The 20,992-nt window shown below is 40.7% G+C and overlaps 1 long non-coding RNA gene across 1 annotated transcript; it reads right to left on the reverse strand.

Annotated features, from left to right (window-relative positions):
- Positions 1-359: 359 nt before the first annotated feature.
- On the reverse strand, positions 360-5,872 carry LOC309349834. The gene is made up of 3 exons (XR_014160203.1): positions 5,715-5,872; positions 5,317-5,491; positions 360-617 (listed from the first exon to the last, which is right to left on the reverse strand). It is a non-coding gene; the product is annotated as an uncharacterized lncRNA (long non-coding RNA).
- Positions 5,873-20,992: the final 15,120 nt, after the last annotated feature.

The following is a 20,992-nucleotide window of genomic DNA, read 5'->3' on the forward strand; positions in this document are numbered from 1 at the left end:
GCAGTCATGTTTTTTCTTTGTTCTGACCAACGCTGAATAAACTTGTAAATATGCTTTCCTGAGTGCATCTTTCGCTGTGCGAACTCTGCTGATAGAGCGTGCATGAGCTCTGGAATGTGGAAAGCTATTTCCGAGGCTTTGTGTTGCTAATTGACTGATACTGCGTTTCTACCAGAGATCGATGGATCGTCCGGAGACGGCGTGGGGGCCATGATGGCTTTTGTCTCCCTGGCAGTATCCCAACAGGGTATGCAGTACCCGCACCTCTCTTTTTGTTGTTGTTGTTGTTAAAAAGTGCAGCACTTACTGTAACAATTTCATGGTGAGTATTTCCACCTATTTTTCTAGAAAAAAAGCACTGGGTGGAAGGATATTTTATTTTGATGGATAGGTCTAGCTTTTAATCACAGTGAAAGCCACAGTGATTTGGGAGAGGGATATTGAAGTAATCAAAGATTCGCACTTCACATGGACTACCCTCCTCATCTTTGTTTTGGCTGAGCAAAAGCAGTGTGTGAGATACATGATCTCTGACCACGCACCACAATACAGATTTCTTGTTTTGGTACTTCTCCGTACAGCAAGAAAGAAGAGTCTGCAGTCCTCAGTCTAATTTCCTGTGGGTGAGAATAGCAGGTAAGGAGGGTGAGGGGGGGGGATGGAAAAGAATGCTGAAATAAATGGAGTGAGCAAAAAAAGAAAGGGGAAGACCCTTTGCAAGCAAGTAGCTCAGACTCCTGGCAAATCTCCAGGCATGGGGATGCATCGGGAGCCAGAAAGGTTGACAGAAAGAAAGGAGCCATGCTTTGTTCTGACTCTATCCACCACTAGCATGTGGCCCCCAACAGATTATTCCTGAGGGAATGCAGCCCTTGGCAGAGAAGTTCCCTGTGCTTGCTGTACAGCAAGGTATTTGTGCGATGATGTTGCTCTTCTCTCCTACCATAACCAGAAGCATTAAGAGTTAACTCCCCTGCTCTCATAGTCTAATAGTAAATCTCAAATACAGTGGAACCTCGTTTTATGTACTGTTCTCCTTGCTAATGCTGCAGGTTACAAGCTCCTCTAACCCGGAAGTAGATGCCCCTTGTAGCGAACTTTGCCCCAGGATGCAAGCAGAAGTCATGTGCTGGCAGTGCGGTAGCAGCGGGAGACACCATTAGTGAAAGCGAACCTCATGTTATGAGCAGTTTCAGGTTACAAACGGACCTCCAGAACTAATTAAGTTCTTAACTGGAGGTACCACTGTAGTGTTGGAAAGGAGGTTTTTTAAATATCTGCTCTGCAGCTTAGTATCTGATGGCAATTCCTACTTTGGAATAATAAACTTGTACTAAATTCAGCTTAGTCTTCACTGCCAATACAGACTGGATGAATTTAATTGCAAGAGCAGGCTGTTGCTGTTCAGTCCTGTTTTGCTCACTGCTGGTCCCGAGCTGTTAAAATTTGAGTTGTTTTTGAAGTATGGCACTGGCAGACATTACTGTTAATTAGTCCAGCTTTCAACTGAACATTATTGTCAAGCACAAGTGACTTTAGTACAAGATACAGAGATTCCCATGACAGCATTTCCCCTCCTTAATTGACCTACATGGCAACAAAGGAAAATTAAAAGCCTCAGAAAATACCCACGAGGTGCTTCCCTTTTTGAAGAACACAATCAATGTTACATTAACAGAAACTTCTCTGAACATCTCCTGCTAGTCCCAAATAAGGTTTTGTTGCATAAAGCCAAGCTACAGGTAGCTGGCAAACAAGTGCAGAAAGTATGCTTTAAAAAAAAAAAAAAAAGTTTCACAATAAGAATCTGAGTTAGAGAAAGCAGGTTTCTGTATACAGAAGAATTTTTCTCTTCAGTATGTGATGAGGGTATCTTGCGCTGAATAAGAAAGCTTGACAGCACCATTTTTGCAGTCTCAGGCACCTAGCAAAATAGTGGGTGGTGCATGAGGGTACATCCCTGCCAAGGAAATTAGCAAACAAAAACAACGACTTTTCTTCCTAAATCACAAAGCCACACTCTTTCCAGCCTCCCCACCACCATTCACATCCAGTAGCAGATGGCAGGGGTGAGAGCTGGCACTGATATGACCTCTGTTTTTGATGAGAATGACAGTGATATTGAACGCATGATTGACAAGAAAAGGAAGGCCTTTCAGATCTGGCAAAGAGATAGAAACTATGCCCCTAAGGGAAAAAAAAAACCTATGCCAACACTAAGGCTGAGGTTCAAAGAAGAACCAGAGAACTAAAAAACACCTGGTGGATAAAAAAAAAAGCTCAAGAGATCCAGCACTTAGCCAACACTCATGATACACAGAGTTTCTTTAAAGCCACAAAGACCATCTATGGGCTAATAAATCATGGCATATGCCCCCTAAGCTCAGCAGATGGTACCACATTTCTAAAAGATAAAGAAGCTATTGCACTGTGCTGGAAAGAACACTACCAACATCTCCTTAACCGCAACTCCCCCATAGCTGCTGAGGTCCTCTCACAAATTCTGCAAAAACAAGTTAGAGATGAGCTTGCAGTATCTCCAAATCTGGGAGAATTGTGTACAGCTATTAACCAAATGAAAAACAACAAAGCCAGTGGACCTGATGGAATACCTGCCAAAATCTTCAAAGTGGGCGGAATTCACCTTACACAACAACTTCACAAGCTCATCGAAAAAATATGGGAAAGAGAAGAGATCCCAGCAGACTTTAGGGATGCCAGAATTACCAATCTCTTTTAAAAAAAGGTGACAGAACTGATTGTGGAAACTATCGAGGCATCTCACTATTAGCTGTGCCCACCAAGATTCTTGCAAGGATCTTAGCAAACCGTCTCTTAACAATATCCGAGGTGACCCTTCCTGAATCCCAAAATGGTTCTCAGCCTTCTAGGGGGACAGTGGAAATGATTTCAACCGCTTGCCAGCTTCAAGAAAAATGCAGAGAGAAAAACCAACTCCTGTATATGGCATTTATTGACCTGACTAAGGTTTGCGACACTAAGTCGTAATGCCCTGTGGACTGTCCTTCTGAAAATTGGCTGCCCAGATAAATTTGTAAACAACATTCAGCTCCTCCATGATAATATGACAGCAACAATCGCAGATAACAATGGCTCTCAAAGTGAACCATTCACAGTGGGATCAGGTGTTAAACAGGGTTGTGTTATTGCCCCAACTCTATTCATTATTTTCATTGCCATGATCCTACACTTTGTCGAAGGGAAACTCCCCACCGGAGTAGAAATCATATATCGAACAGATGGAAAGCTCTTCAATCTGAGAAGGCTGAAAGGAAAGAGTAAGGTTACCGTAACTTCCATCATAGAGCTTCAGTATGCTGATGACAACATAGTATGTGCATGCTCAGAGGATGACCTCCAAACAATCCTAAATATCTTTGCAGAAGCTTACAAAAGCTTGGCCTATCACTCAACATCCAAAAACCAAAGTGCTGCACCAACAAGTACAAAATCTGCAGTGCCACAAATCCAACTCAATGGTGTAATGTTGGAAAATGTCAATCACTTCTCCTACCTAGGCAGTTATCTTTCCACAAGGGCCAACATTGATGCCGAAATCCAGCAGCACTGAGCTCTGTGAGTGCAGCTTTCTCCCGATTGCAGTGCAGAGTGTTTGAGGACCAGGACATTCACAGGGAAACCAAAATGCTTGTTTACAAAGCTATTGTACTACCAACCTTATTATATGCTTGTGAAACATGGACCACTTATAAACGCCATCTCCAACTCCTCGAAAGATTCCATCAACGGTGTCTCTGAAAAATGTTACACATCACTTGGGAAGACAGGAGAACTAATATCAGTCTACTGGAAGAAGCAAAGATCACCAGTGTTGAAGGAATGATTTTTCAACATCAACTTCGTTGGACTCGTCATGTTGTGCAGATGCCTGATGATCATCTTCCAAAGCAACTACTCTATTCCAAACTTAAAAATGGAAAGTGTAATGCTGGTGGTCAACAAAAGAGGTTTAAAGACTGCCTCAAGGCAAATCTTTAAAAATGTAGTATAAATACTGACAACTGGGAAACACTGGCCTGTGAGTGCTCCAGTTGGAGAACAGTCTTTACCAAAGGTGTCATGGGCTTTGAAGACACTCAAACTCAGGACACAAGGGAGAAATGTGCTAAGAGGAAGGCACACTTGACAAATCCACACTGTGATCAACTCCCGCCTGGAAACCAGTGTCCCCACTGTGGATCCAGAATTGGCGTCCACAGTCACTTACAGACTCATTGTTAAAACCATGTTTATGGAAGACAATCTTACTCGGCTACGAGTGATCACCAAAGAAGAAGGCCTATCTACTTTCACTGCCGTGCTTTCAAACTGCTAGGTTGGCGGAAGCTGAGACAGAGCAACGGGAGCTCACTCCATTGCGGGGATGTGACACCAAGGCTAAGAACAATCAGAAAATGGAAGCTAGGGTTGAAAAATAGATCCAGTGTCTATACATGAAATGGGAAAGTGTGCAACAAGACACCAAAGTGTTTCAGACTCTCCCAACTTAATTTCCACTCAGCTATGCAACTGAACGAGCAAATTACAAAAGGGAATCAGATTGTTTCAATGGTTGGGAGAAGGGAGGAGACATTTTAAAATAGCAATTGGATAATGCTGCTGTATTCCTTAACCACATCATTTAAAAAGCCATTTAAAAGTAGTTTATTCTATGTTACCATTCTGCAACAAAACTAATGTGATGGAGGCCAGTGGCCAGTGGTTGAGGAGGCGAGACTACCAGTGCTCTTCTTAAAAGATTAAATTATTTATAAAAGCCACAGAAGCACACTTTTAAAAGCCTTTTCTTTCTTACCCCCAACTAGCATGTTACATTTTAAATTATACTTTGAGGGCTTACCGAAAAGCAACTGATTTACTATCAGCAACTGGTGAAAATCCAAACATTAGCTCACCAGACACTTCATGAATAATAACACTAATGTTGCACACTTCAAAATGCTTACAAGATTTGTGTTCTGTATGGTTTGCACAGGGAAAGCCAATAGAGTCAGATAGGAATGCTATTTCCCCCCAACATAGTCTACCTACAACCAGACAGTAAATTTAAATAGTTGGAAATTTTTGCTTCATATAATTGCAATTCTCTTTTACAGGAATTTTGGATATCTAATGTGATCTCTCCCCCAACCTCCTTTAAAGTTTTATTTTCCAAACTCCATTATTTCAGTAGGCTGGCAATGGTGCAGGCATTGGGATACACTGACAATATACAATACAACTTACAATATAATATATAAGACAGCCTTCAACTTTCTCATATTTGGAATTTACCTTCAAACTCCAAATGCAACGTGGGACCCAGATATGTTTGGTTTTGGTCCTTCTTTATTTCTTCTTTTCTCCTTCTGCCTTTCTCTTTAAGTTTCTCCGTCTTTCTCAACCTCCTCCTTGGCCCTCCTTTCATTTCATTCTTTCTTTAAAAAGATAATCCTAGAAGGAAGGGGAACTGGAAAATTGTTGCAATTATTGCTAGTGTGAACTACGTTAGATGGAGTTTAAAAATACATTTTAAACCGTATATGGATATAATTTTCTTTTTCTTTTATGCAGATTAATGTGGAAATGGGATGGAGTGGACTTAGTAATATACACAAAATTGACACAGACCAGAAATAGGCAGATCTATCCATCCCAAACCCTAACCTGGAATAGGAGAGAAACTGAACCACCTAGTAGCTGGAGAGCTGTTGCTTGTCATACTTCTGAAAATGATAAAACCATTGGTTAGAGGACTAAAGCAATCTCAGCCTAAACTCAAATTTTAAATTTGCCCAATACTTATTGATACTGGGCCTACCTAACTACAACTGAAATAAATGCAGCCCTCCCCATCTACCCCTCTTGTCTTCCCTTCCTCTGTCAAATTATGGATTATAACCCCTTCAAGGTAGGGACTTGTCCTCTTGTATGATGCGCGTTGATGAAGTCATAGTAGTGATAATGATAATGATGAGCATCAAGCTGCCTATGTGTGTTTGTGTTGCAGTAAAACTTGGCCAGTATCTGATTTCATCACTCTGCATGTCCCAATCCCCACCACTGCTCTACGTTATTGGCAGTCATTGGTGGGGCATGGAAACACATAATTATAGTGATCTTTACACATACAGAGAATGTGTGGCAGGGTGTGTGTGGCGGAAATGGCATCATGATCACAGTCCAAAAATATATACACGTTTAGCTGAATATACGCTTAAAGCCCCATGGGAGATAAACAATAATGTGTGAATTGACGTCCATTCATGCCGCAAGATTTCTGCTTCCTCTCTTTCCCACTTCTGACACCATATCCCCCAGTTTATTATCAAGGATCCCTCTGGAACCAATTTTGTCCTATTTTTGAATGAGTAGAACCAATTTTGAATAAGTAGAAGTCAATTTCATTGGAAGGCTGACACTGTTTGATGCATACGTGATGCATGGTGAAGGCTTTCTTTTCATGCGGCCCCTAATGAAAGGGACAGAACCCACATACCTACATCTATAATGTTGCACATATATATTTGTATATATTTACAGCTCTACCTATCTCCTCCACTAAACATAGAGACTTTGGATTAGAGCCTGCTCCCCCAAACTGCTCCTCAACATGCACACACTAACACTGAACAGGGAGTACTTTTAACTTGAGGGTGTGGGTGGGAGGAATGAGATAGGTAAGGCTGCCACTGAAAATCCCAGTACTGTCTTGAAATGCTGTAGGGGGCGGGACCTGTGGTCCTTCAGATGGTGTTGGACTCCAACTCCCATCAGCCCCAACCAATATACCCAGTGATCAGGGATGAGGGGAGTTGTAGCCCAATAACATCTGGAGGACCACAGGCACCCATACTATGCAGTTCTTTCTTCTTCTTAATCAACTTTATTTTACTTTAGCTTTCGTTAGCTGGTGGACCAGGAATTGGAGTTCCCAATCGTTAACCTACAAATCAATAAAGAAACACAATTTTTATTCAATAGCAATCTTACTCCTTTCAAGAAGCACCAAGCAAGAACTTCTGCTGAAAAATAGGTCACTAACATTTCCCCCTCTATCTCAAAGTGGTGATGAAAGACTTTTGATGAACAGAGAGCTCTGTGTTTAATTCTAAAGAGGAACATAGCCAAAAAGATTGTTTCTGTAAATCATAGATGATGCTTTGCAAAATTCAGGTTTTAGATCCATTATACTCGAAAACTGTAACACAAGAGTGCCATTTTAGTTTGGATGCCTGGCAATACCTTATGTCTTACCAGCCATAAGTGCCCCGAACTTTGATTTAATAGGATGCATCCAGGTAATTGTTTAGAGATTTTAAACTTTGTTTTTACTCTTAAGGTTTTTAATGTCTTGAAAATGCATTCCCCCCCTATTGATTTTATCCTCTTCCATTTGGCAGCATTGATTTGTTTTCCTGTCATTTAAATGGAACAAAACCCAGTCCGGCTTGTTTTTATTTAACAACTTCCATTTATTCAATCTTCTGATACTTTTTTTATTTTACTGCAGCAGCATCTTCAGATGATGTGAGCACAGCTCTGAGAGGAGCGCTTGATAGTTTGCTGATGAAGTCAGAAAAGAGGCACTGTATATTACTTTTATGTTGCTAAGATGAGCTCAGGCAGCTCTCCTTTTTTCTCCCATTGTCTCACTCTCAGCACTTCTGCTAAGAAGAGAGCAGAAATCCACTTTTAAAGGGAAAATGGCACTTTGAGACATCGTATGGGGGCCATCAAAGGAATCGAGCAAATGCATAAAGGCTAATTCACATAATTACTCCATTTCCCATGGCTAGCAGTATCCTAAGCTTTGGTCTTCGCCTTGTTTGAGTGCAGGATCTGCAAGCATGATGTTAAAAAATGTTGTTCTTGCATTTCACACATTTTCCTTTATGTGGCTGGGTAGCAACAAGCATAGTAAAAAATAATAATTCAAAATAGCAGCAAAATTTGCCTGTGAAGTCACTCTGTGTCACTCTACAAATGTCTGAAAATGATATTAATGAATGTTGTTGAGTAGGAATGAATTTTCAACACTCCCTTCCTTTATGCTCAGCTGATTTGCTTGTCTTGCGTCCCACTTCTCCCAAATTCTGGTTTAACCATGACAATTTATAAAATTAATTTCATTATGCAATTTGCTAGAGCTTTCAGTTTCTTCAGTTTAATCAAATCTCGCCCACGCTACATTAAAGTTACAGATCTGCGTATTGATAAAATACTGCCAAAACGCCACAAAACAAGCATGAATGGTACAGTGGTACCTTGGGTTAAGAACTTAATTCGTTCTGGAGGTCCGTTCTTAACCTGAAACTGTTCTTAACCTGAAGCACCACTTTAGCTAATGCGGCCTCCCACTGCTGCCATGCCACCACCACACGATTTCTGTTCTCATCCTGAAGCAAAGTTCTTAACCCAAGGTACTGTTTCTGGGTTAGCGGAGTCTGTAACCTGAAGCGTCTGTAATCCAAGGTACCACTGTATTATTACATTAAGATTTGTTTGGTTTGATGTCCTGTAGCACAGGTATGGTCTGGGACGCTGGTACCCACACAATAAGAATAATGGTGCAATAATATGGATGATCTCATCAGGTTTGATCCCTTTACTCACCATGTTTTATCAACCCACAGGTGCACATTGCTAATGTAGAGGAGGAGGAATACCCAGATGAGGTGGAAAAAGCTGAAAACTAAATCAAACTGGAGATACAATTGTACAATTTCACACTTGCTCAATTTGATATATTTTGAAAGAAGACATAGAACAATGAAAGATAGCAAATGCACTGATTCCACCACCAAATGAGATGTAAATTGGAACACTCAAAGCTGGGGACAAATTTGACTGAGGAGAATTTTAGGAGCATTTCTGGTGTCCTCAAGTAGTTTTCTATCATCTTTGAGTTAGGCTAGTAGAGCTAGTACTTCAGATTTTCTTTTAAATATTCTCATGTACAGATATATCTTAAAATAATCAATACAGACTGCCCTTAATAGCCACTGTGGCACTCCAGCACATCGGTATATATGAGATGACAGAAATACAATAAGAACTTGTGCTGAATTACTCTTTCTAATGACCCTCTACTGGGAAGGTCACATCCTTAATAATACATTTGTGCCATTGTGTGCTTTGTAGTAAAGTGAGTGTAAGCCCAGTGTTGTTCTTGTTTTTTTCTTTATGATGTAACAAATCCCTGAGCAGCAGTCTGGTGTCAGTGCCTTGGTCACTATAATGACTTGGCCATTTTTGAGTGGATAACAGAATTTTAACCGAATCTTCATTCTGAATGTACTAGTTAACATCACTCTGAAAAAAGGTTTCAGCATAATAATTTCCAGGCTTAAAAATATCTAAGCTATAGGAACTATAGTAATCAAGTAAGCAAAGTCAAAGATCCAACTTCAATAATGAAAATGAACCCTCAATTATTCAATGTATAAGCAGAAAGGAAGAAAATATTGGCTTCAGCCAAATAACAACACAGTGTTATTATTAGTGTGTGGCAGTGAAGGCTGGCAAGTAGCCTATTATTCACAGCACGCCAAGCATTCATTATGAAGTTGACAACCAGGTCTCCTCCAACTACCGTAAGTTTGGACTGGAACAAATTCAAGTGTGTACATGATCTTAAACAGCCACTTCAATGTCAATGAAAAATATGCTCCACTTGAGTTTAATGCTAGTACCGTACATGAAATCAAATAGTTGATTTCATTACATCTTATCTGAATTTATTTAATCATAGAGGGAAAACAAATATGAAAAGGCAATTCTCAGAGCTATTTCTTTGAAACCACAAGAATCATCTCTGTTTCAGCTCTTGCATTATAGTCCACCTTACTCCTGTGCCACATCTTTTACTTTGTACAGTACACACTTATTGTGGTGTGAATGTTTTACCTTAATGTATATATGGAATCTGTGGCTATCCCATAGTCTCTTGCTGAGGTTTTTTTTCCCACCTGCACTGACACTAGAATTTTCTCTTTAAGAAGCAGGGAAAAAAATGAATACATGGGAACAGTAGCATATACTGTACACCATACTTTGCCTAATAGATTTGAAGAATTATTTCTGCCTGCATATTGAGATCAGCATTGTTGGCTTGTATGGATGAAGGGTGGTATACAAATAATAAAATAAATAAAATAAAAATAAAATAAAATAGACGGTGATGATTGTATTGAGGTGAGAATGGTAGGCACTAAGGAAGCAGACTTGTCAGGAAAAAAACCTTCTCCATGGTGTTCCTTCCCAATGGATGTAAAGTTGATTCCTGCTGACTTGGAGAATTAACGTGTGCAACTTAGCTAAGAACTGTTTCTGGTCACTGGGCTCAAAATTGTTAAGGCTTCTGAGGAGATTACTCACATAGACCTCTGTTATGCCCAGTTGTCTCCCATAGTTTGCTCATGCTGAGCCTGGTTTTCTGGGCTTGGCCCTTAAAAGGATACTCATAACATTCTCTTCAGTGCCATGTGACTCTTTGTTATTTTTGCTATGAAGAAAAGGGGTGAATAGTTGGAAGTCTTATTCGCACAGGGGAAACTGTGCCAGTATGAGGTTTGGCTAGCATCACATCACAAAATCCCACTGCATGGATACTATATATAATTTGAACCTTATGTAAAATTATTTGGGTAAAGTGAGCTTTAGGGATGCTTTGTATCCTACACAAGCTCTACTGAGTAAAACTGTGGTTTGTTCCAGTGTAATATAGTGGCTAGAGTGTCAGTTTGGAAAAACCCAAACCATTCAGCTTCCTTTGTGACTCTAGAAAAGTAATTATTTCTTAGCTTAACCTGTCTCACAGGATTAGCGTAGCCATGTGTCCTTCTTTACTTGGGGGGACAGTCCTCAACTTGTTGTAAAGTTCAAATTTGGTTTAGAGATTGAAGAACCACAGGAATGGAGAACAGGTCTTCAAAGTTTCCCGTTAGCAGTTAGCAACATGGATGGCAGACACAGCAACCGCACATTGGCTCTTGCCCACTGTGGTTAGATGTTCTGTACTTTATTTTACTTATTTCCAAATGTACATCAATATAGTTAAACTAGCATATGAAAAATTTATGCAAACTTGAAGCCCCCTTTGTCTCATTTTGTTTGTTTTTGTTTGGTGATGGTCACACCTCACAGGAGTGATATGAGGCTAAACTAGGAGTAGGCAATGTTGTGCCATCCAGATGTTGTCTAACTATAGCTCCTATCATTCATCATGTTGGTTGGGACTTATAGAGGGCACCACATTAACTACCCGGATTCAATTATTTATATATATATATAAAGATTCAGCCTTCATATAAGATTCAGAAACTTCAGCAGTGCTCCAAGCTGAGGCTGTAACATTTTTCAGCTTCTTGGCCTGTGTACCAGTCTGATCATGTGGAGATTCTCTGTGTTAATTAAGGCTAACATTTAAAAAACCCCAAGTTGCATAAAACGTTTGAAGAAGTCCTGACTCTTTAAGATCTAACATCATGCAGAACACTGTTGAATTGTTCTGAAGGTGCTTGTTAGCCATTCTGGGTTTTTTGAAGCATGTGCTTGATGATTTTGTGACTTGGTTCATGTTACAATCCTTGGGAATGGCTTTGGGTTCAACCACAAAATTAAAATAGAGCTTTTGGTTTTAGTTTCTAACTCTCTTCATGTCAACATACTAATTGAAACAGTGGCATGGCATTATTTTTACTACTTTAAATGTGTGTAAGAGGGGTTATCACCCCAACGTAAAAATTAGGTTATAGAAGAAAAGCTTTTATAACCTTGACTGTTATCAAAGAGAAAATGGATACTTTTTTCCATATGTAGTACACAAAGACATATTAATATAGAAGCAGCTGTTATACAAGAGGCTTATAATGCATTTCAAAGAGACCTTGCAGTGTAGCCAGGATGTTTTTGTGCTCATACTGTCTTCTTGTGACAAATCCACTGGAAAGATTTACCATTAGGGAACGTGGGGTCTGCATTTCAAAGGAGCTCTCAGGAAAGGATTATTATTCCCATGTCTCTTTTGCATCTCACAGCCCCTTTATACTTGCACTAGGATTTACAAATAAAAATAATAAAAAATGAATGGCAGATCCATAATGCTGGGTGTTCACTAAGCGAAAATTGCAGCTTGTTTGAATGAATAGCATTCTCTGTTCATTGATAATCATCTATTTATTTGATCCTCTTTGAGCTTAATAGCAGTTGTAAAAGGAATAAAGTTTAGGCCTGCAAATTGTCTCCATCCCCACCCCAAGAAATCTATATCTGAATGAGACTCTCTGCTCCATGTGGATGTTTTTGCAGATGAAGCTGAATTAGCGAAATGGGATCTTGATTGCATACAGGCAATATATATCGACCAATGTACAAAAATGCAATTCTGCAAGTTTGTGTTTTGTAAACAAAAAGCTTGAGATTGCAGCCCAAGAAAGCTTTTGTAATTGCTGTCCGTTGTCCTGGAGTCAACAGCAAAGATCACATTGAAAAGAATATTCTGCTACTCACAGGTGGGTGCTGCTGTTATAGGGCAAGAAATAATGGCATCAATGTCAGAACCTAAGAAAACAGCAATTCATAGTAATGAGCCTTAAAAGATGCCAAAGAAAATAATATTCTTTATTGGTTTTCCATTTTCATAATACAACCAATGCTTTTCAAATAGGACATGCTCTTTGTCATGGCAGAAGTCGCTTCCTGGTCTCTTAAGAGAGAGAACTGCCATACAAAAGATAGAATCTATACTATTTCTGGTAATGTATGAAGGTAATAATGTCACATGGGGTGTGTTTTTAGTTGCGTGGATTGAAGCAGCTGCCCCAACCTTGTGCCTTCCAGGTGGTTTAGACTACAACTCCCATAATCCCTGGCCATGCTGGCTGATGCTGATGGGAACTTTGCAAATGAAACATTGGATTTAGTTCTGTTGCAAATTGCGGAAATGCATTTGACTTATTCTGGTTCACTGGATTGCTCATCACATGATGTAAATCCATTTTTTAATATGCCATCCTTTACTTGTGTACTCAAAAGCCCCACTAAGGTCAAGGGCAATTCTCCCAGTGTGTATATAGGATTGCAGCCTTCATTAGATGCTGCTCAGGTGTGTGAAGACAGACAGACTGCTGACCTTAGGCATTGTGGAGGTTGGCTATGCATGCCAAGCATAATTAAATGTGGTTGGAAGAACATAATGTGGACTTTATTTCTGGATCTGATGTCTATCAGTTCTTCTAGAGTCAAAGGGCTCTTTCTTCAGCAAATTTTAGCATGTTTTGAAGGAAGATCTCATGCTGTTTTGGTCCCACAACTGTTTTTCCCCAATAAAGTATTCCTCCATATAGTATAATGGTCACAGAGCCAGAAAAACACACAAAAGTGTCTGGGTTCAAGCCCCTCTTTGGCCACAAAGCTTACTGGGTGACTTTGGATCACTCACTCACTCACTCACTGTCCTCCTAACCTACCTCACATGTTCAAATAAAATTAAGGTGTGGGTACGATGTATGGTATCCTGAGTTCCTTGAAGGGAAAGCAGGATAAAATGTAATTATTTTGTTGACTGACTGATTCTAAAGAATCACTTAATTATAGAAACAAACCAGAATATCACTAAAGCTTAACTTATGGGAAAATTAGATGATGTGAAAAAATTGGCATCTCTGAAGAGTTGTGGTGCATAGATGTGTTGATTCAAACATGATTACTATACATTCTGGAGAAAAAGGGTTTTGAAACAAATTAACACATTTTATTGAGTCATTGCCCCTTCTGCATACTGTTATCTCTCTTGGTACATTTTCGGCTCCCTCCTGCCTTCCAAATATATTTGCTTGCGTTATTTTATTTTGGAGCTGGTACTATTTTTTATTTATTTGCTTTCCCCTCGGGGCTGCTTTGAGGTGGGAGTTGAGAGGGGCAGCCAAGCCCCCTGCCTCTTCCAAAGTGGACTTCCAGCAATGCTTATTGCCACACTCATTACTCTCTCTTTCTGTCCATGGAGCTTCTAGCAGTTTGGGGGTAGTTGATACACTGAGGAAATGGCACATGAAGAAAGGATTCGAAGAACTTGCCTGTCCTTCAAAATAGCAATGTGGGGTTGCTCATTAGTAAACAAAACAAGCCTACAGGAGTTCTTTATTCTATGTCACATTGAATTTAGGTCTGCCTTCAAATAATTTCTCATGATGTTATATATGTGTGTGTGTGTGTGTGTGTGTGTGTGTGTGTGTGTGTGTTAGCTTAAAATTTGTAAAAAAAGGGCCTGGGCTAGCCCCTAGATATCAGGGACTGGACTGAGGAATGGTGGAGACCCCCCCCCCACCAGAGAAGAGGGAGACAGTATTGATTTACAACAGTGGTTTGCAGAAGGTCATGACTCTGAGACAGAAGAGAGGAAAAAGCTGGGAGATAATGGAAAGGGGGGGGGGCGGAAGAGCCAGAGCAGCTGGCTGACATGTTATCATTAGAAAGCACTGCAGACCCCCCCCCCTTCTTGTGATGGCCTGGGACTCGGGCTTGGACTCAGAACCAGAGGAGACTCAGTCTGCACCAGATCCTTTGCCTCAGGCATCATCTGAACCAAGTCTGGGGACTGATCCTGAAGAGTCCCATTCTGCACAGGTTCTCCTGCAACAAACACCAGCTGGGCTGAGTCAGGGGCCTGAGCCTTCCCTGGCTCCAGATGTGGGGATTACCTCATTGCCTTCAGTTGGGTCATCACTTACAGCTGCTCCACTACTGGTTTGGTCAGGGGAGGCTGAGGCGGCCCCTGGGTCTAGTAACCCACCAATGTCTCCTGAGCTGCAGAGACTACGGTCTGAGAGAAGGAGAGACCTGAGTACTTGCAGGAGGAGTACTTCAGGCAAAACAGGGAGGTGAGTCACTGGGGGATCAGGACCGGCTACCCTGACAAAGATAAAAGGCTGTCGGACCCTGCCCCAGATTGTGGGAGCAACATTGCTGTATGCTAGATCCTGCCTGAGATCCTGTACCTGTTCTCGCCTGGTTTCCTGCCTTGGCCCTCTCAGACTGACTCCCAGAGGAACCTTTGGATTCTGGACTGGTCCTGGACCACGTTTCATGGGTTACCCCTGGGCCCAGCACACTTTTTCTAGGACCCAGAGAGCAGTGAGAGTGGTAGAACAGAAAGCGAATTGGCAAAAGGCCTTACACAGCCACTGTAGAGTGGTGTATGTGTGTGGAGCTGCTGCTGATGACTGAGAGGGAAAGGGGGGAGGAGATTACTCAGAGCAACACCATTATCCAAGAGGTAGCATTCTACATCCCTCTCTGTGAATATTGAATAAAATACCTTGGTAAGAACATCTTGTCTTCCTATTACTGGCAGCCTGCCATGAGGGAGGGGGATTGGGTTCCCTGAAGCCTGACACTACCTTTCTTAGGCAGCTACTGTGGCCTAAGTGAATACTGAGGCCAGTCCTAGCCTTGCATGCTAGCTGCGGGTTCTGTCAGCTGCCTGCTATTTGAATTGTGTATAATTCATAGTATTACTCTGGGGCAAATGGTTTTGCCAAAGCCTAATGATTATTGGTTTGTGGTGATGTGGAGGCAGACTTTTTCACTGGTGGCATGGGTGTTATGGAATTTACTGCTGAAATAAGATAACATAAGAACAGCCTGTTCTCCAGATGTTGCTGTACTACAGCTGCCATCATCCCTGGCTTGGTCTGATTGGAGTTGCAGTCCAGGAACATCTGGAGAGCCACATCTTGGTACCCCTGGCCTAGGAGGTGCAAATTAGATCGGTTTGCTTAAAAACACATGCCAAGCAAAATTTCCTCCATCCCTTGTCTTAAGTTAGTCATGGTGACTTTTCCCATTGATTTCAATGGAACCTATGTGCAGCAAACTTGCTGCAGACCCAAGCTACCATGGAACATTGTATGCACCTTGAAAGCTGACCATGGAAATAGTAGCGCCTGACATGAAAATGTGCCCAGGAAGCATCAAGGAAGGAGTAAGTAATGAGAACAGCCCTTATATTAAAGGGGTTGATATATATATATATATATATATATATATATATATATATATATATATATCCAATAACACCTTAGAGACCAGCTAAGTTTGTTCTTGGTATAAGCTTTCGTGTTCATGCACACTTCCTCAGATACACTGAAACAGAAGTCACCAGACCCTTATATATAGTGGGAGGGTGGGGTGGGGTTTAACTGTAAAGCAATTGTTGAGGCCTGGATTCCTTCTGTTTACCAGAATCCTACACTTATTTGGGTAGCAAGCAGGGGCTGCTAGTGGTCTCATAACTGAAGACTCTGAAGTGCAAACCATATTATTCTGAAAGATCCCTCCCATAGTTCAGCTCTATTAAGAAGAAATGACAGAAAGTGAAGGTTGAAAGTAGTGTACTGTAACAATGTAGTTTTGTTTCTTTTCTTATGTTCTACATTCTTACATTCTACCTTGCAAATTGCCCATTTTCACTCGAAAGAAATGTAACTGTCAAAGCACCCTACCCGTAAATATGTAGCAAGATATGCCTGGCAACACTAATGGAATATTTTAAAAAATGAGATCATGTTGCCTGTTGCAGGAGCAATACCAATCATTTGGTTTTTCCAATATATATTTTCCCTCTTTTCAAGATGGTGCTGTCAATACTACACTTGCTGGGAAGTTAATGTATTAACTGTATCTTTTAAATATTTATGAGAATCGAGAAAACCACAAACTGAAGGCCTTGTGAAAATGCTTAACGGAGTCACTTTGGTGCAATGTGAATAATCCCCGTATACGTTTAATGATACACAAAAACTTTAGTTTGTGCTTTGTAAATATGTAAGTAATTGAATTCCAGCATCATTTTAGGGGCGTATTTTCATAATATGCAACGTGAGTGCTCTTTCTCACTCACCGTAGGAGACAGGGATCCTTAAACTTTTTCTCTCTCTTCCCTGTAGCATCTGAAATAGAAAACTTACATCTCTCTTTCTAGAGACATGAGCCATCTGCTAGTACATAAGATGCAAATATTATTTCCGGGTTGATTCAGTAAAGTATGGAGGATGAGAAGGACAAGTCACTACAGCTTTTATTAATTCCCCAAAGTGGTCAATTTCTAAAATAAATGCAAGGGCTATGTGACCTGGGATCTCACTTCCTAATCCCAGGCTCATAGGATAGGCTGAAGGAGGGAGAAATGAGGGTGAGGAATTCTAGACATACTCAAGGGAACTATTGTTGTTATCATTACCTTGCAGTGCCTGATGACAGGGTAGATATCCTGAGTTGGATTCATAACTAGGTTCAGAAAACTGGATGATTTCCCTTCCCAGAACCTGGTGAATAGCTTGGTTTGGTTTAAGTCCAATTACAAGCAATTGTGGATCTGGTTCTGGTTAGCCCAACAGGATCAAATTGCTTTCCCATTCCCACCAGTGATCCACCAAGAACCTTCTTCCTTGTCCTTAATCCTTGTACAAGCCTCTTTCCTATCTGCAGAACTCAAAACATATTCTTCCTTCCCAAAAACCCATCCAGCCACTTACTTAGCTGCTGATGGTGGCAGCAGCACCAGAAGAAGGTCTCTTTGCTTCTGTTCTGGCACCTAGCACACTGCTACGCAAATGAAATCTTCTTTAAAAGTGGAGGGTGTGTGAGAAAAAATGTTTGCCACTGTTAACATGGCGCACAGAAAAGCTCAAGATACATGTTGATCTACCCACACGTAGTTGTTATCCCTGAGAAACGTAGAAAATAACAGGATATATTTACCTGAAAGTCTTCAAACTTACGCAGCCCTTTAAAAATTAGCTGATGAAGGTGAATACATCGAAACAGGGCCCTGGCTTCTAATCCATAATCGACTTGGGACTTCTGCTCTATGATTGAAACTGAGTCTCCATCTGCAAACTGATAAATTATAAGGATCAACATTATTGTTGAGTAAAAAAGAGAAAATCTTTGTAACAAATTATTGTGTTATACATATCTTTATGAGTTAGAGTTTGTAATCTCTGTTAGAATTTGTAATCTTTATTTAAGTTTGTAATTCTTGTCAGAATACATACTTTTGAAAGGATTAGTTTTAGCTACTATTGACTATCGACTTGTGAGTAGGGACCACTCCCACTATTGAAACTTACATTGGCCTGAGTTCCTATTTCAAACAAGCCTACAAAATGAATTGTGGCAATTCCATTTTATAGATGTGGAACTACCATTAGAACTTTTACCAAAGACCTCCCCAACAGTCTACGAGTGTACCATCGTGTACCTGATCATTGTCCAAAATATCTTCTCTGGACCACACCGTTTCTTTCGTTCTTTCTTTTTTAAAAAAATCTATCAGTCCCACAACTCAGAGATCTCTCTACAAGGGCCTATATCTGCCCTATCCATTTCAGTTTTTGTTTTATTTACAGATTTTCCTTGCTTTTGGTGGGACTTATTGCACCAACTTAGATTGAAGGATTGTGTGCACTTTCTTTGGGAATAAGCTAGGTAGAATAAGTAATTAGTGTAAAAGTGCATGTTTTCTAGCTTTCAACTTTAGCACTTTTTTTTTTTACTTATCTACAAAAAACAGGATAAAATAAACACACTATTATTGCATAGGGGGCCAGAGATGGATTGCATGTTGGGGGAAAGCGTTGGTGAATGCATTATTTGGGGGACCATAGAAAGAAAAATAACATGAATGTGTGTATTTTGATCCAAAAACAGAACAACATAGTTACATGGCAAATATGATTATATATATATATATATATATATATATATATATATATATATATGCTTTCGTAGATTTTCACGGGTACAGGAATGCAGGTTTTGGTGTCCTCGGGTGTCTTCCCGTGTATCTATGAAATACCCTGCAAAGTCTGCCCAGCCACGTACATTGGACAAACAAACAGACGAATAAATGCACGTATCGCAGAACACAAGAATGCCGTCAAAAAAGAAGAAAAAACTTCCTCTCTTTTCCAACACATGAAAGAAACAGGACACGAAATTAATTTTGCAGATTCCAAATTGCTCTTTAACACGGAACATCACCACAAGAGAATAATCATGGAAGCCATCGAGATAGAGAAACACCCTCACAACATGAACAAGCGTGACGACACATCCCGCTTGCCAGACATCTGGAAATTAGCCCTCCCCACAAAAACTGACACCAGATCCAGAGGCACACAGAACGCCAACACCAATCAACCACACCAGACCCAAACCCAGACCCTCTCCACAGATGAATTACAGACACCATCCAGTAGCCAATCCATGGTGGCACCTCCGGATGCTGCACCCCCCTGCAATCCCTACACAGATCTGGCTGACACAAGCCACAAAACCACAGCTCGCCCCTATACACGAAGCCAAGCCAGAGCACAACTAAGTACAGTACAGCCATCTTCTCAGGAAAACTCTTCACAAAGTTCAAGAGGTCAAGACACAAAGACTTTAACAACTAATCCACACCTAATGACCCACCTAAGTGGTACTCAGGATATCACTCAAGAAATCACTCAAGATATCTCTCAAGTAATTAAGGAACAAAAGAAGAAAAGGCACACTAGCCTGGGAACTTCCTCTCTGCCCAGAACATTGGAGGCTATACACCACACCCCCTCTACAGTATTTATAGGAACTCAAACACTGAGATCCTGCTCTGTTCCAGTAACAAGAAGCCGAAAGCACCAGCCTGAAGATGACGAGTGAGACCTCGTCGAAACGTCGCCTAGACACCCCAACTTTTACACGGGAAGACACCCGAGGACACCAAAACCTGCATATATATATATATATATATATAATCTGCTTTGACCACCAGAGAGCACTGGAAAGAAAAATGAAAGCAGTGTGCAATTACTTGCTTCTATACTGTCTTGGAAGAAAGACTGATTTGAAGCAAAGAATGAACAGAGCTATTCACAAGTGAGTTAATCTTGCATGGAAAAATAACAAGTTAACCGTGAATTTTTCAGTGGGTGAATTTATTGCTCATCATGATCAATAGCGAAACACTATTTATAAAACATGCATCTTACTTTCTGAATGCTAAAGGCATTCAGGCAGACAAAATCTCATCTACTGAAGAATCTCTACAGAAGTCTCCTTGATGTCTTAGAGGACAATGTTGTCATTATGCAACAAAACATTTGCTACCATGTTTAAATTTAAGTTGGATTCTATTGATTCTCTGAATTCCTCACTGAAAAATAGGTCAAATTCAGGTTGATTAGCTATCAAACAACTGGATTGTGGCTGATTTTTAATTTTGGCAGAAAAATCCTAACTGGGACTGGGAAACAGTGGACTGGAGCAGCGAGGCAGATGCATTGTTGCATCGCAGGCTCTGCTGGCTTCCGGTGGGGAGCTGGTTCAAGTGGTATGCAGATAAATAGCTTTGTTAGTACACAGATTAGCACTAGTGCAGTGAGATTTTCCCTCTCACCCAACCTTTGCATGCAAACAAATTTGCTCCAGAGGGGCAACAGAACATTCCATTGCGCAGGGAGAAATCATTGCATCTTTGCGCTATGTTGCATATACCCTCTGTCTTTGTTCCTATGCCAGCTCCCCAATGGTGTGGCTTAGACACCAAGTTTTGTGTGCCTCATACAATCCACAAGGTTTTGAAACCTGTGGATCCAAAGCTGCTGGCCCCCTGCCACAAAGTTGCTTATTTTAGGGCTTTCCACTTTTTACTGCCAGCAGCAGATATGCCAGTAATAGCTTTTCACTTGCTTGCATGAAGCAAGGGCCTCCACGGTAGAAGAAACCGTGAAATTCCTTTCCACTGATGGAGGCCAGCATAGAGGAGACTATGTACAATCCTAACACACACACAACCATAACACTGGGGGTAGAAGTGGTCTAGGAATACATTATTTCTTGTTGTAATAATTGCATGACTCTATTAACCACATTACTATCCATGTGAAGTATTGATGACTTTTCCTAAGAGATGAACGTGATA

Source organism: Podarcis erhardii (genome assembly GCF_964252035.2).
Source record: "Podarcis erhardii genome assembly, chromosome: 9".
In the NCBI taxonomy this organism is placed as follows: Eukaryota; Metazoa; Chordata; class Lepidosauria; order Squamata; family Lacertidae; genus Podarcis; species Podarcis erhardii.